Source organism: Micropterus salmoides, unplaced genomic scaffold (genome assembly GCF_014851395.1).
Source record: "Micropterus salmoides isolate LMB-PRFRI ecotype aquatic unplaced genomic scaffold, ASM1485139v1 Ms_hic_scaffold_20, whole genome shotgun sequence".
NCBI lineage: Eukaryota > Metazoa > Chordata > Actinopteri > Centrarchiformes > Centrarchidae > Micropterus > Micropterus salmoides.
Genome location: NW_024041151.1, coordinates 5,336,277 through 5,351,897, shown reverse-complemented (window position 1 = coordinate 5,351,897; position 15,621 = coordinate 5,336,277). Strand labels below are relative to the sequence as shown.

Below are 15,621 nucleotides of genomic sequence, written 5' to 3'. Positions count from 1 at the left end.
ATGTGTCAGTAAAAGAATAATTTACTTTCTTTTATTGACATATTGACACACGAACAACTCCCTCAAACATGCGTACACTGGACTCTTTTATTCAAGCAAATTAATAGACTTACACATAATTCCAGTGTAAGCATGGTGGGCGTTTGACGAGCGTTGAAACACTTGACATGATTGCACTGTGTAGATTTCCCAGCACATGAAAAGTTGCGTGACACTGTGTTACCTAAACACTCGTGATCGTTCTTCCAGTTAAAGCCTGAACAGGAAAGTCCATATATGGCCAGACAGGTGTGACTGGAGGTATAGATAAAACTGTTTGACTGCTTTAACTGGAGTGAAGTGCAACAGGTCTGTTAGGCACATTCAGAGATACAAGAGACTCAAAAAAGAAGCGTTTCCATTCATTTATTGAAGTCTTTGGAGAAACCATGCTGCCATGGAAAGGACTGAAAGATCAGATCGGGGGGAGTGTAACAGGGCAGTGTTGGTGTCTGTGGCAAGGTTTGACCCTGGGGTGGATCTGAGAGGAGGTCTGGAGCCGAGAGGGACGCCAAGAGACTCCACCGGACCCTCAGCAAACTGGGCTTCAAGGTGGATATCCACACCGACCTCAGCGGTGACGAAATCTACAAGCTGTTTCAGAAAGGTGACACACAACACGCACTCTGTCATTCAGTTTCTCTGTATAGTAATTTAATTTCTATGCATGTTTAACTGTTTATTATGATATCCGTATTGTCTTTGCACACAAATACACACAATAAATACCATGTAGGAACATTCATAACTGTGCAGAGGACTCATGCTTTTACTTTATTTATTCATTTATTGGATCCATCAGTCTTTTTAAATATCTGCTTCTCCTCCTGAGCTCCACACAGAAGTAAAAACTCTGATCTGGAAGATGTGCGTTTTATTAAAGAAAATACTATACAACCTCCTCATTGACCACTGACACCTCCTGAACTACCTCCAGAACTTCTTAAATTCCCACTAGAACCTCCTTAAAGGACTGCTAGATTATTATAATGCCTACTAAGAAAACTTAAAGGAACCCTAGAACCTCATCAATAATCACTAAAACCTACTAAATGACTCAGAGACCACAAAAACCTCCTAAATGTGCAATAGAACCTCATCAATGGCATCAGAACTCCTAAAGTACTGTAGAACCTTCTCAATGACCACTAGAACCTCTTAAAAGGACCCCAACAACACCCTCAATGAACGTTAGAACCTCTTCTCATTTATCTAAAGGATGTTTTAAACCTTCTCAGTGACCACAACAACCTCTTAAAGAAGTCCTAGAACATCCTGTAGGCCCCCTAGAACCTCCTCAATGGCTCAATCTCCTAAAGCAATGGAGAACCTCTTCAGTGACCACTAAAAACTCCTAAACGACCCCCATAGGAGCTCCTCAACGACAACTAAAAGCTTTTAAAAGGACCCCTAGAACCTCCTCAGTGACCACTACAACCTCCTAAACAACATCCTTGAACCGCTCCAAAGACCCCAGAACCTCCTTTAGATTCTACTGACAGGGGAATGAAAGTAGAACCGACCTGAAGTGTCAGTGAACCTTGAACCAGGTTGTACCTTTTTATGTGTCAAGCTGACTGAGCTGTTGTCAGAGAACCCAGAACGTCTTTCATGAGGAACCATTCACTCTCGCCTCACTGTTAGCAAGTACTTTTTTTCCTTTACTGTCATTCTGCCTTTATGTTTACAGAAAAAGAACAGATTGTGTGTTTAACATCAGGATACGCACCCAGATATCAAACAGGCTGAAAGTTCATGTACGGTTTTATAGCTGCTTATCACTAAGAGATAAAACTGTTGTCACAGTCGGTCACGTAATCAAGTTCCGATGGAGGCATTTATCTGTCTTAGAAGAACTACAAACATAACAGGACTGCTGTGAGGAAATAAGTCACATTTAATGTGAATTTTAACTGCGTTTGAGTGGTAAACAAAGACGAGAGTACACAAAACATGCATGAGGTAGGTAAAAAAAAAATTAACACATTTACAAATATTAGCTGCTGAACTCTTAAACTAAATCCTAGTACAAAACGAGCAAAGTCTAATAAATGCAGCAGCACTTTAAGATGTCGTATTGCATGAACAATCAAATATTCTCTCAGGTCTTAAGGTGTCCTGTTGATCTTATGTAGAGTTTATAATGTTTTTTTTGTTATGACCAGATTGTAGCACTGTGCCCAAGACACATTTCCCCTCTGGGACAATAAATAGTTATTTAAGGTATTTTATTCTAAATACATATTCATATAAAAGTCTTCACTACTATATGTAGAGTAAAAACAACTTTTCTCCCCGACTGTATCTGTGCAAATGAGTGTAGGACGGCGAAGGATGTGCATAATCATTCAAAAGAAATAAGTCTCCTCTTCCTGCCCGGATGGGAGTCAATGTATATTTTAATTGCAGTGGGCACAAATGACTTCCTACAGAGGCCGTCTGACAGAAGAGACTTTGTTGTCCAACCAGCAGTTCGTGCAGAGGATGTGACTCCTTAATTTTGATGAGTAACATCTTTCATCAGGGCACTCCCCAGGACAACGCCAGCAAATACATACTGTAGTTAAGACTGAATGTTCTTTCACCTGTTGACTTTAACTGATGCATGCATGCCTGATGTGCTGCTCCATTCATACCATTTCATATTTCCATAATTCCATGTCTCTCTGCATGGTGACTAATAAAGATCGGTGACTAAGAGTTAATTGTGTGTTTGTTTGATGAGCATGTGTCTCGTTATGCGTTTGTGCTGCAGAGAGCCGCCGGCCGGTGAAGGACTGTTTTCTGACCGTCTTGTCGTCTCACGGCGAGGAGGGCTGCGTGTTCGGAGCTGATGGGGAACCCGTCCGACTGGCTCGTATCTTCAAATATTTTGACAACAATTGTATGGAGAAAAAGGCCAAAGTGTTCCTCATACAGGTACAGCAGGAGGAAACAGGTTTTTAACACTGATAAGGAATGTTTATATCATCATTTTACTTTTAGTAGTGGAGACAGATTTCTCTACATCAGCAGCTCGGGAGTGAAGGCTAAATAGCACATTTACTCAAGTACAAGTACACTTTTCAGGTACTTCATTTGGGTGTTTCCATTTGATGCTACTTTATACTTGTGCTGCACTACTATTTTACTGCAGCTTTAGTTACTTTGCAGATTAACATAATTAATACAAAATATAAATAACTAATAAATTATGATGCATTATTATCGATAAAGCTACCCAGCAGGATAAAAAGTCGTTAGCTCCACTCCACAATTTAGCTGCAAATACTGCAAATACTTACTGTACTTCTACTGAAAGCTGGGTTATGCCATTTATTTCAGAAGCATTTTTGTTATATTTGTTGAAATACATCCTGACAGAAATCAATGAATGAAATGCTCTGACACAAAAAGTATCTGAGGCTGTCACAGGACTGTAATAAGCAGACCCACCTGCTCTGGCTATAGAGGGAGGCCTGAAGGCAGGGGGTTACCTATCCCAGCTTTAAATAAGAGTTTAAATGCAGGACTGTTGCCTGTAATAGTGAATTTTTATACTGTGGTATTGTAAGTAAAAGTAAAATACTGAATACTTCTACCACATCTGCACATCAAGTAAGATTAATATCAAGATCAGTCGACAGCTGATAGTGTTGTGTACATATTTATATATCTTTCTTCCTGATCTCTGAGGTCTTGTTGCCGTCTCTGCAGGCGTGTCGGGGAGACGGTCTGGATAACGGTGTGGAGGTGGATTCGGCCGGTGACACCACAGAGTGCAGCGTTTCGCACCATCTCTCTGTTCCCACAGATACAGCAGTGATGTACGCCACACCACCAGGTAAACTCCTGTCCGTCCAGGTTCTGCTCCTGTTTTAAAACAGACACAAGTAAAACATAGTCTGTTACCCAACGTGACACCTTCGCAGTGCAAAACAGTGGTAACTCATTTTCTGTCAGACGACTAATTGTTTCAGCTGCACTTAAAACGTTATTTTAATAAAATTTTTCAAATGTTTTATATGCATAAAATGTCATCTGTAAATGATCAAGTAACTAATGGTGTCATATAAATACAGCAAAGCAGAAAGTGCAACGTTTCCCTCTGAGACGTAGTGGAGTGGAAGTACAGAATGGATGTATACAATACACTAGTAAAAAACAAGTTAAGGTGTTAATCTGTTTTATATGTGTTTTATTGTCTTTGCTCTGGTGAAAGCACTTTGTAACACGGTTTTTAAAAGTGCTTTATAGATAAAGATTATTATTATACAAATATAAACTGTCATTTTAAATTTAACTCTTCATATGTTTTATATGTAAAAAAACAATATTTCTCTCTGCGATGTAGTGGAGTGGAAGTACAAAATGATGGGCAAGTACCTTCTTTAGTAAAGTAAACCACTTGTATAATCTGTCATTTTAATTTATAACAAACTATCATTTTTTTTTATATTGTATTTGAACTCTTCATATGTTTTATGCAAAAATAATACGCAGGTAAAGTACAAGTACCTACTTAAGTACAGTAGTCTACAAACACTGTGATATAAACACCTGTCAGGTGGAATTTGAACTAGATCGTGATCTCTGTTTAAATCCTCTTCCCTCTGTACTCTCCTCAGGTTACGCAGCTTTCATGAACCCACTCGGATCCGTCTTCATCCAGACTTTCTGCAACTTACTAGAGGAGGAAGGGAATCGCAACCTGGAGCTGACTCGCCTCGTGACCCGCCTCTCCCACAGGGTGGCCTACACCTTCCAGGCCAAAGGCCGCGACGTGGGAGGGAAGAAAGAGATGCCCTGCCTCCTGACCCGACTGACCCGTGAAGTGTTCCCGTTCGCTGAGCCGGGGGACGACAGCGAGGCCCAGCGGCTCTCAGCCACGTCACTGGTTGGCGCTGATAATGTCAGAACACGGACACCTTCCATCAGTTAGACTGTTGCACGCGAGTGTGCCTGACTGCATCTGAATGTATGAAAGCAATAATAAGCATCAGGAATGCAGATGGAAGAGAAAAGATAAGTTAGCTGACGATGAACCAGAAGTCTGTGATCTCCAGAGGAACTGAGTCTGACTTCCCGTAGAAAAAGTCATCAAGGAAACGTCCACTGGAATATTCTGCATATTGTGGAGGAATTTAACTCAGTACAAAGTACAAATTCAAAGTATTTGCTCAAGGTTTCTACCTCCTAAAAGGGAGTTTTTCCTTGCCTGAGTGGCCAAGTGCTTCCTCATGGTGGGAACTGTTGGGTAAATAATATTAAAAAGAATACGGCCTAGACCGACTTGTGTTTCCATTTGATGCAACTTTACTCTTCTACTCCTCCACACCTCAGGGGCAAATATTGTACTTTTTACTTCAAGTATTAGCATCAAAATATACTTCAAGTACCAACAGTAAAAGTACCCATTATGCAGAATGACCCATTTTAGAATAATAGATATTATTGGATAATACTAATTAGTGAAGCATGAATGTGTTCATCACTAATATTTCTGCTGGTAAAGGTGGAGCTGATTTGACTACTTAATATGCTGCTGGGTAGCTTTATCCATAAATTACATTATCATTAATTAGTTGATGAACATTTTGTATTAATAATCTGGTCAGATAAATGTAGTGGAGTACCAATGGTAGAGTGTAAAGTTGGATAAAATGGAAATACTCAGTGTACTCAAGTACATTAATTGAGTAAATGTACCACTGTATTCTAGTTACTTCTCAGATTACAATAATTTCATCCCCTTTTTATCCAGTGAAAGCTCCAGATGAGGTGAGCACTTGTGCTAAATAAAGTATTTAAACCTCCTTTGGATCAGCTGGAAAATTCATCGTCACAAAGCTGAAAACAGAGACGTAACAAACATGATGACCTTATAGACCATGATGCATTGCTGTAGATAAAATTTAAAATGAGCTCAAACTTAAAAATCTACATCTGTAAAATGCAACATACACACGAATGCAGCAGGAATATTAATCCAGAAACATCAGATATAAAACAAACACTGACAGGAACATTTTACTGCACTGTGAGTACTTTTACTTTGATACTTGAATTAAACGTCGCTTATAATACTTTGAATGCAGGACATTAGTAAGGACCTGAATACTTCGTCCACCTCTGTAAAAGATTACCATATATTTAAATGTGAAAAGTGAAGCTTTATTTAATTTGCTGTATGTTATTAAAGAATCTAAAGTTTGAACTATTTCTTTTTATTGGAGCAGCACAACATGACAGCAGAAAGAAAACTCACTGCACTTTTGTTTGTTCCCCATAATGGAAAAATGTAAAAAAGATGTTGGCAATGCACATTTGTTTCTTCTATATTTACATTGCATTGTATGTTTTCTTATTGTGCAAATAAACCTCTCTCAAAGTTTCATTTATTTAACGTTCCTTGTTGTAAAGTTATTTTTCAGAACATATCTATTTGCACTTTGCACAAATACTGGGCCTGCATATTTTTATTTCACAGTTTACAGGATTGTAGCCTCGTTTAAAGCCAGCAGAGTATTCCTCAAAATAGAGCTACAGGTAAATATGTGCTATGATTTAAGATGATGATATACAAATAATTATTACCCCATTTTATTTCTATTCTATCCCCCCTTCCAGTCTTGTGTGTGTGTGTTTTACTGTTGTAAAGTGGTCGTTTCCTCCTCTGTTTTTCAGACCGAATGGCGCTCTCTCTGTACCGGAGCAGCTCTGATGGGCCTCTCGCCAAACTTTGGTGTCTCCAAGCTGGAGAGGCTCGTTTACACATGCAAAACAGCCGGCAACCAGACGAATTGTGGCCACGACTCTCTGATTGGAGATTAGTGAGTTTATATAAGTTTAACATTTACTCATTAAGCTTCTGCCTTTATCCAAAGTGACTTACAATTGCCAAAAGAGGTCAGAGGTCGCACGCCTCTGGAGCAACTAAGGGTTAAGTGTCTTGCTCAGGGACACATTGGTGGACGTGTCGCATGGGAATTGAACCTGACCAAAGGCATGTGTCTTATCCAATGTCCCACCCGTGACACAAGAAATACTCAGGTGTTTTACTTACCACTGGGTGCAAGTACTTGTCACAAGTCCTGCTTAACTGTTATACTAGTAAAAGTGCATATTTACTGTTTTAAATTCAACGTGTAAGTAGCAAAAGTAAAATTACTCATTAGAACAGCGCCGTGGAGCTTGATTGGCATTTGGCAGAGAACACCAGAATTGGCAGGTTCGCCATTGGTGCCCTGTTCTTTTCACAGATGAGAGCAGGTTCCCACTGAGCACATCCAGCGTGACCAGTTTGTCGGTGGGTCAGTGATGGTCTGGGGAGGCATATCCTCGGAGGGTTGCACAGAACCCAACGGTACCCTGACGGCTGTTGTCCTCAGTGAGGTGCTGGTAATGGTGACAAGTAGCCGCAGTTCTGTGGTCTGCTGTGATTTCTAATCAAAGTTTGTTCTGTTTTACTCTTTGTCACAATTGATTTTGTTATTGCAAACTTTTTTTAACCGAGTGGATCCCTCTTCACTTTTTCCTGCGGAGATCGTCCGACTTGTGGGGAACCAAAGATGTTCAGCCAAACCAACGGGGGAGAGGAAAAGAGGCAGACCGGGGACAGGGCCACCGATGGATACCTCTTCCCACGGTGGGCCTGGCTGAAGTGCAATCACTCCGCAACAAAGTGGATGAGCTTCGAGCAAATGTCAGATTCCTGGCAGAATATAACAGCGCTTGACTCCTTGCTCAGATGGAAATATGGCTCAAAGAACAAGTCCCTTATTCTTCTCTGGAAGTCAAGGGTTTTTGGGGTACCCTTTTGCCTCAACAGAGAAAGTAGTCGTTAGGGAGACAGTGTGTTCACCCAACATCAAGGGAATTCAAACAGATACCTTATTATGCTTGTTTATATTCCCCAAGGATAATGTTGATATTGCAACTCAGACAATAGTAAAACAGCTACAAGGGATCCGGACGCGCCAAACTTTGTCATGGGCGACTTTAATCACTGCAAACCAGGAAAGTCTTTGTGAGGATTTTACCGTTAGGTGTTAGGTGACTCGTCCAACACAACACTTAAGATGTTTAGATGTGTGTTTGTATCAGTCAAGGGAGCTTACAGATCCCTTCGTAGAGCTCTACTTAGTACGTCCGACCATAAAATGGTGTCTTACAAACTGGTCCGGAAGAGGAACAAACTGGAACAAAGTGTGTCCATGACTGCTATTGTTAAAATAATGTCTGTACGGACTTGGATTAACTCACAAAGACAGTGTCTGCTTATTTAACCTTTTGTGAGGATTTAACATCCCCCAAAAATCAGTTTCCATCTATCCAAACTGAAAACCGTGGGTCTCCAAATCTGTCAAACACTCAATTATCCTGCAAAACAATCATTTTAATATAGGGGATGTCAATCAGTACAGAATACTACTACAACAGGTTAAAAAAACCTTAAATGTTCAGCGCTGGTCATTTACGCCACACATGATGGGGGGTGGTGATGGTGCAGTGGATAAGACACATGCCTTTGGTGTGAGAGACCCAGGGTTGAATCCACTGTGAGACACCATTGTGTCCCCGAGAAAGACACTTAACTCGTAATTGTCCCAGAGGCGTGCGACCTCTGACATGTATAGCAATTGTAAGTCGCTTTGGATAAAAGCATCAGCTGAATGAATAAATGTAAATGTCTTAAATCTTTGATGGGGTTAGTGCCTTAGTGGTCAGACTGAACTTAACCTTTCCAAGGAACTCAACAGTTTTAGTTATCATTTTAACGCCCGTGATTTTAGTGAGTAGCAGTCTGTTTTTAAAAATGTCATGTCATCATTAATAAGAGGAAGGTCCTGAAACATTTCCAAGTCATAAAGGAAATGTCCCGGCCCCGATGGCGTCCGAGGTCGTGTTCTTAAAAACTTTTAATTTATCACTGCACCTCCATTGGGTTCCTTTTTCTTTAGAAGGACGCTCCAATGTCACTTCATGTCTACAGGCCTGTGGCACACACCTCCCTTATTATGAATTAATAAGTACTTCTGAACACAGTGCAAGCAAACTTGGACACGTTCCAGATTGCTTGCAGGTCTGGCAGAGCCGTAGATGATGCGATGTTGATGAACACGTTGAGGTCGCAAAAGCTTTTGCACGACTAGTTTTTATTGATTTTTCCTCTGCTTTAACTTGTATCCAGCACCACATTTTAGCATCTAAGCTCAAGAGAATCTACAACATTGACCCTGGTTTGATTGGTTGGCCGATGGATTTTTTTTTCAACTAGAAAGTAGCAACGTGTGAAGACAAATTGTGTCCTATCTTTTTTCCTCCACTGGATCGACCTAGTGTATATATATATATATATATATATATATATATATATATATATATATATGTATATATATATGTATATATGTATATATGTATATATGTATAAATATAAACCTTTATTTAAACAGGAAATGTCCCATTGAGACACTCTTTTACAAGGGATTCCTGGATAGCACAAATAAAACACAGTTTTTCAACTGTGAGTTGAAAAACAATACACGTAAAAACAAATACAATACAAATTTACACAAAGTTTACAAGATATTTACATAGACAAAAATACAATGAGTACAAAATATGTAATACAAACAAAATTAGAAAGACTAAATGTAGAGATCTACCTACCGTTAAAAACAAGTGCATATGTCTGTCAGAATGTCAGATATTCGTTTTTTAAAAGCAGCTAAGAAAATTAGCGCACCAATCTTAATCTTAGACTGGAGTTCATTCCAGGACGTAGGGCCACAGTAAGACAGACTCCTTTTTCCTGCTTCTGTCCTCATTCTTGGTACCTTACAAAGTCGTCCACCACTAGATCTTAAATTATATGTACTTTGCATATGAACAAACTTTAAACAGATATAAGACAAAAGACCTAAAATAGCTTTATAAATAAAAATGTACCAATGTAGCATCCTGCGCAGTTTGAGTGACGGCCAGGAGGGTCAAGGGTCAAGCTTTGACAGAGTAGATGGACATGCAAATTGATAGATGATATCACCGTAATCTAGCTGAGACAGGAATAATCCTGCAACCATTTTTTCCCGTGTAGTCCTAAAAAAGCAATCTATATAAAAATGCCAGGGTAAAGTTTTGTAGCAAGTGTTTTAATGTGGTTTTTAAAGGTAAAACCTTTGTCCAGCCAGATACCCAAGTATTTATAAGCACCAAGTTCAATGGCTTCATCTTGCAGTGTGTTAATAGAAAGAGTTGGGACTTTAGTATTAGTAGGTGAAAATATCATTCATATCAATATCATCTTGTTTTATTAAATCTGTTCTTAGATTTTCATTTGTTTCGTTTTTATTTGGTCACTTAACCTTAAAAACAAAAGTCGATTGCAAGCCAATTTTCAAGTGTGCGGAAATGCCGCAGGCATGGCTTTGAATGACCTTTCACATTGAAATAAGGTTAGGACTTTGAAAATGGTCAGTTCTGGCTGATTCAAGCTATGGAAGTTTTTCTGGGACTTAATTCAAATGGTAATGGAAACTTGAAAATTAAAATATAATTCCACAATAGCAATAACCATTATTCATCCATTCATATTATTATTTTCCACATGTGTGAAGTGAGTAAAAAAAATTCAAATGCAATGATCCAATTTTCATCACTTGTGTGGGCATTCTAAGACCTTATGAAAATTAAAATGGAAACAGCATTTGACATTTAAAATTCAAAGACTTAACCTGCTCTAAAGTGGACATAAGCTCCCCCGTTGTATTGCATTTCCATTTCCATGTCATCATGTTCTTTTTAGGTTTAAAATTAAAATTGAAATGCTAGAAAATAGCATTTTTATTTTGGTCCCAGAAAAACTTCCATACCTATTCCCCCTCTGTCTCAGAAGTACAAGTTAATGTGGTTATATTTTATCGTTGGTTATTTTTATCACCTTATTTTGTTTTATTTTAAATTTATTTATTGCCTAGTTATGTATTGGTTGCTTGATAGTTGTGTGATTCCCACTCGAGGTTTCTGAAGATATCCTTCATCAGAGCCGTTTTGCTGGTGCAGTGGGCCCCAAGTTCCTCCTGGTGCAGGACAATGCCCGGCCTCATGTGGCCAGAGCCTTCTTAAGGTTCATGGAATAACTTCTCTCTGTGAAATGAGTGCAGAATGTGGATTCACTCGCAGTGAAGACACTTCGTTGTCTGACCAGTAGTTCCTGCAGAGGATTTTTGAAGTGTGATCTGTAACCCTTTTTTTTTATCAGTTTGTGCAACATACTTCTCTCAACCAGTAATACATAGTTGACTGAATGTTCTTTCACCTGTTGACTTTAACGGACGTCACGTCAGTGCATGCACGCCTGATGTACCGTGCCATGCATACATTTCATATTTCCGTGACTTATAAAAGCGTCGTGTGTTTGTGCTGCAGAGAGCTGGCTGAAGGACTGCTTTCTGGCAGTCTTATCATCTCATGGAGAGGAGGGCTACGTGTTCGGGGTTGATGGTAAACCCGTCCGACTGGCTCGTATCTACAGATATTTTGACAACAAACGGATGGAGAAAAAGGCCAAAGTCTTCCTCATACAGGTACAGAGGCAGCAGCAGGAAACAAGTCTTTGTTTTTCACCAACACACACTGACAGTGATAAAGATGTTAATATCAAGTTCATCATTTCCTTCTTAGTAGTGGAGACAGATTTTTGCACATCAGCAGTGGTCAGGTGTTTTGAGATACTTCACCTGGGTATTTTTATGCTATAAGCTATACTCCACTACATCTCAGGGGGAAATATTGTACATTTTACTACAGCTTTAGTTACTATTACAAAATATAAATGTACTTCTAAATGATGATGTATTATTATCGATAATTTAGCCTGCAGTAGACAAAGTAGTTAGCTCCACCTTTACCAGCTGCAAATACTGCAAATACTTACTTACAAGACAATATTACTTCAAACCCCATTTTCAGAAAAGTCGGGATACTTAAATGCAATAAAAACAACATGTACATTTATTTAACTGACAAAAGTACAAAGAAAAGATTTGACCAGCGCAAATTTGTAAATATGAACTAATTTCTGCAACACGCTCAACAAAAGTTAGTACATATGTGTGTTTTACCAAGGTGTTATATCACCTTTCCTTTTCTTTCTAATCGTTGGGGAAGTGGAGATTCTACTTGTGCCAGTTTTGCAATAAGAATTTTTGTCCATTCTCGATTGATGCAAAACTTCAGTCTGTGGTCGCCCTTGTCTGATCCTCCTCTTCACGATGCGCCATACATTTTCATGAGGAGACAAATCAAGCACACACACAGCCACGCTGTTGTAGCCTGTGCAAAATGAGGCCTGGCATTTTCCTGAAATAAGCATGGCTGTCCCGGCAAGAGATGTCACCTTGATGTCTCTCTAAAATCCCAATATATGCCTCTGCATCATGATTCCTTCACACACATGCATCTCACCCATGCCGTGGGCACTGATGCAGCCCATACCATCACAGATGCTGGCTGTTGCACCTTTTGCTGATAACTACGTGGATGGTCTTTTTTCCTCTTTGGCACAGAGAACTTGACGTCCGGTTTTCCCGAAGACAAGCTGAAATGTGGACTCATGTGACCACAGCACACCGTTCCACAAACTCTGTTTCTGCACACAACTGATGTACATGGCTTCCTCCTTGTGTAATACAGTGTCAGGTTGCATTTCTGTATGCAGCGGCAGACTGTGTCTAAGTCACAACTGTTTCAAGAAGTACAAGAAGTGGCTATATTCGTGTATTTTGTGCGCTTTTTAAATCTTATTTTAACTCTGTCCCAACTTTTGTTGAGTGTGTTGCAGACATGAAGCTCTAACTTTGTTTATATTTACAAAATATAATCAGGCTGGTCAGTAAAACTATTAGAAAATCTTTTCTTTGTACTTTTGTCATTGAAACAAAGGTTCAAATCCCTGAAGGGATGGTGAAGGAGTATTTTTTAAGCAAAGTAATACTGAATACTTCTACCACATTTGCATGAATGCTAACAGTGTTGTGTACCTATTGACATATCTTGCATATCAGCGTGATTGCAAGTTAAGTTTGTTCATCTATCGGTTACAAATCCTCATCATTATGTTGATTTTTCTGCAGGCGTGTCGGGGAGACGGTCTGGATAACGGTGTGGAGGTGGATTCGGCCGGTGACACCACAGAGTGCAGCGTTTCGCACCATCTCTCTGTTCCCACAGATACAGCAGTGATGTACGCCACACCACCAGGTAAACTCCTGTCCGTCCAGTTTATGAAGAGACACAACTAATACAATTACCCAGAGGACAAAGCGACACCTTCACAGTGCTTTGTTCTGCACATCAACATCAATAAAATAAATCAAAATAGGAATCCAACAAGGCGTCCCATTAACAGAGTTTCTCTTGACCGTCCCCCAGTACATTACAACATTTTTTAACCAGTGATTAATTTGTTAAACAAGCACTGAAGTGTAAAAGAAGAAGGTATGAACATAGCAGTCATAATCACATGATCCTGTCTGATCATGTGATTATGACATTTAAAACATGGACGCTTCAACTACAGGTGAGGAGCCTCATGGGTCAGTGCGGTAAACCAGCAGCAGTGCATCATGTGTGTGGAAACACATCACTAAAGATGAAAACCTGTACTGCTGTACTGAAGTACAACAAAAGCACAAGTGTCATGCACACTCATCTTGGTTATTCATTTTCACCCTGGGTGAGGATGTCAAAAACAAGGTCACCTTTGATGAGTGGGCCAGTAACTGAGAAAAAAGACAAGCTTGAGCAGGATTTTGTGCAACTTTTTGGGCCACACTACGAAAGTGGGAGGAAAGCAGGACAAATATTCTCATTTGACTATGCCATGCAAAACCTACTTGGCCATCCCTGCCTGGGAATACCACCCCGGGACGAGCTTTCATCCAGACCACATCGATGCCCTTATCTGTTTGCACGCAAACCAGGATCGGACAGCAAAACCTGTGACTGAGCAGGACAGTAACGAGTAGGTTCACGGGTTGGATCTTGCATGAGGTTTGATTTGTTAGTCTATCTTCTTTGCACTTAAACGGAAGTTGTATCACTAGTTGTGTTACTGTTGCATAAATTGTTGCTGCTGAGGCTTTTGTTTTTACTTGTATCTGTATGCGTAGGTGTGAATGAGCTGTCTGTCAGCACATGCATTACATGTTGTGAATACAGATTGTAGCTTGTTGCAAAGCATTCCCTTCTCCTGTGATTTTATTAATGATGTTAAGGTCACCGCGACTTTCATTACAGCATCTGAAGTCGTGTAACCTCTACTAACAAACAGTGTGAAATGAACCAGAGGATTATGAAATAGATCCTCTTCCCTCCGTACTCTCCTCAGGTTACGCAGCTTTCATGAACCCACTCGGATCCGTCTTCATCCAGACTTTCTGCAACTTACTAGAGGAGGAAGGGAATCGCAACCTGGAGCTGACTCGCCTCGTGACCCGCCTCTCCCACAGGGTGGCCTACACCTTCCAGGCCAAAGGCCGCGACGTGGGAGGGAAGAAAGAGATGCCCTGCCTCCTGACCCGACTGACCCGTGAAGTGTTCCCGTTCGCAGAGCCGGGGAAAGACAGCGAAGGCCCAGCGGCTCTCAGCCACGTCACTGGTTGGCGCTGATAATGTCAGAACACGGACACCTTCCATCAGTTAGACTGTTGCACGCGAGTGTGCCTGACTGCATCTGAATGTATGAAAGCAATAATAAGCATCAGGAATGCAGATGGAAGAGAAAAGATAAGTTAGCTGACGATGAGCCAGAAGTCTGTGATCTCCAGAGGAACTGAGTTTCCCGTAGAAAAAGTCATCAAGGAAACGTCCACTGGAATATTCTGCATATTGTGGAGGAATTTAACTCAGTACAAAGTACAAATTCAAAGTATTTGCTCAAGGTTTCTACTTCCTAAAAGGGAGTTTTTCCTTGCCTGAGTGGCCAAGTGCTTCCTCATGGTGGGAACTGTTGGGTAAATAATATTAAAAAGAATACGGCCTAGACCGACTCTGTGAAGAGCGCTATGAGATAACTTGTGTTTCCATTTGATGCAACTTTACACTTCTACTCCTCCACACCTCAGGGGCAAATATTGTGTTTTTACACCACTACATTTATCGGACAGCTTTAGTTACTAGCAGTAATGGAAGAAGTACTCAGATAACATTTACTTAAGCAAAAGTAGCAGGACCTCATGATCTTATAGACCATGATGCATTGCCGTAGATTAAAACTACCCAACAGGATATAAAGGGGTTAAAATGAGCTCAAGCTTCAACATCTACAGCAGGAATATTAATCCAGAAACTCCAAACATAAAAGAGAAACACTGACAGGAACATTTTACTTTACTTCCACTACTGCATTAATACTTTATCTATATTTAGATACTACTTTTGGAAGACTTTTACTTTTAGTGGAATATTTTTTCACCGTGTGGTTTTAGTACTTTTACTTAAGTAAAGGATCTGAATACTTCTTCCACCGCTGTCTATATGTCAGACGCATCACTGTATGTTTCCCATAATGGAAAAACACCTGAGGAATATCGGTGTTAC

The 15,621-nt window shown here is 40.0% G+C and overlaps 2 pseudogenes; both read left to right on the top strand.

The window, feature by feature from the left end:
- Window positions 1–328: 328 nt before the first annotated feature.
- On the top strand, window positions 329–6,419 carry LOC119914243 (annotated as a pseudogene).
- A 4,998-nt stretch (window positions 6,420–11,417) lies between these two features.
- LOC119914242 lies at window positions 11,418–15,143 on the top strand (annotated as a pseudogene).
- Window positions 15,144–15,621: the final 478 nt, after the last annotated feature.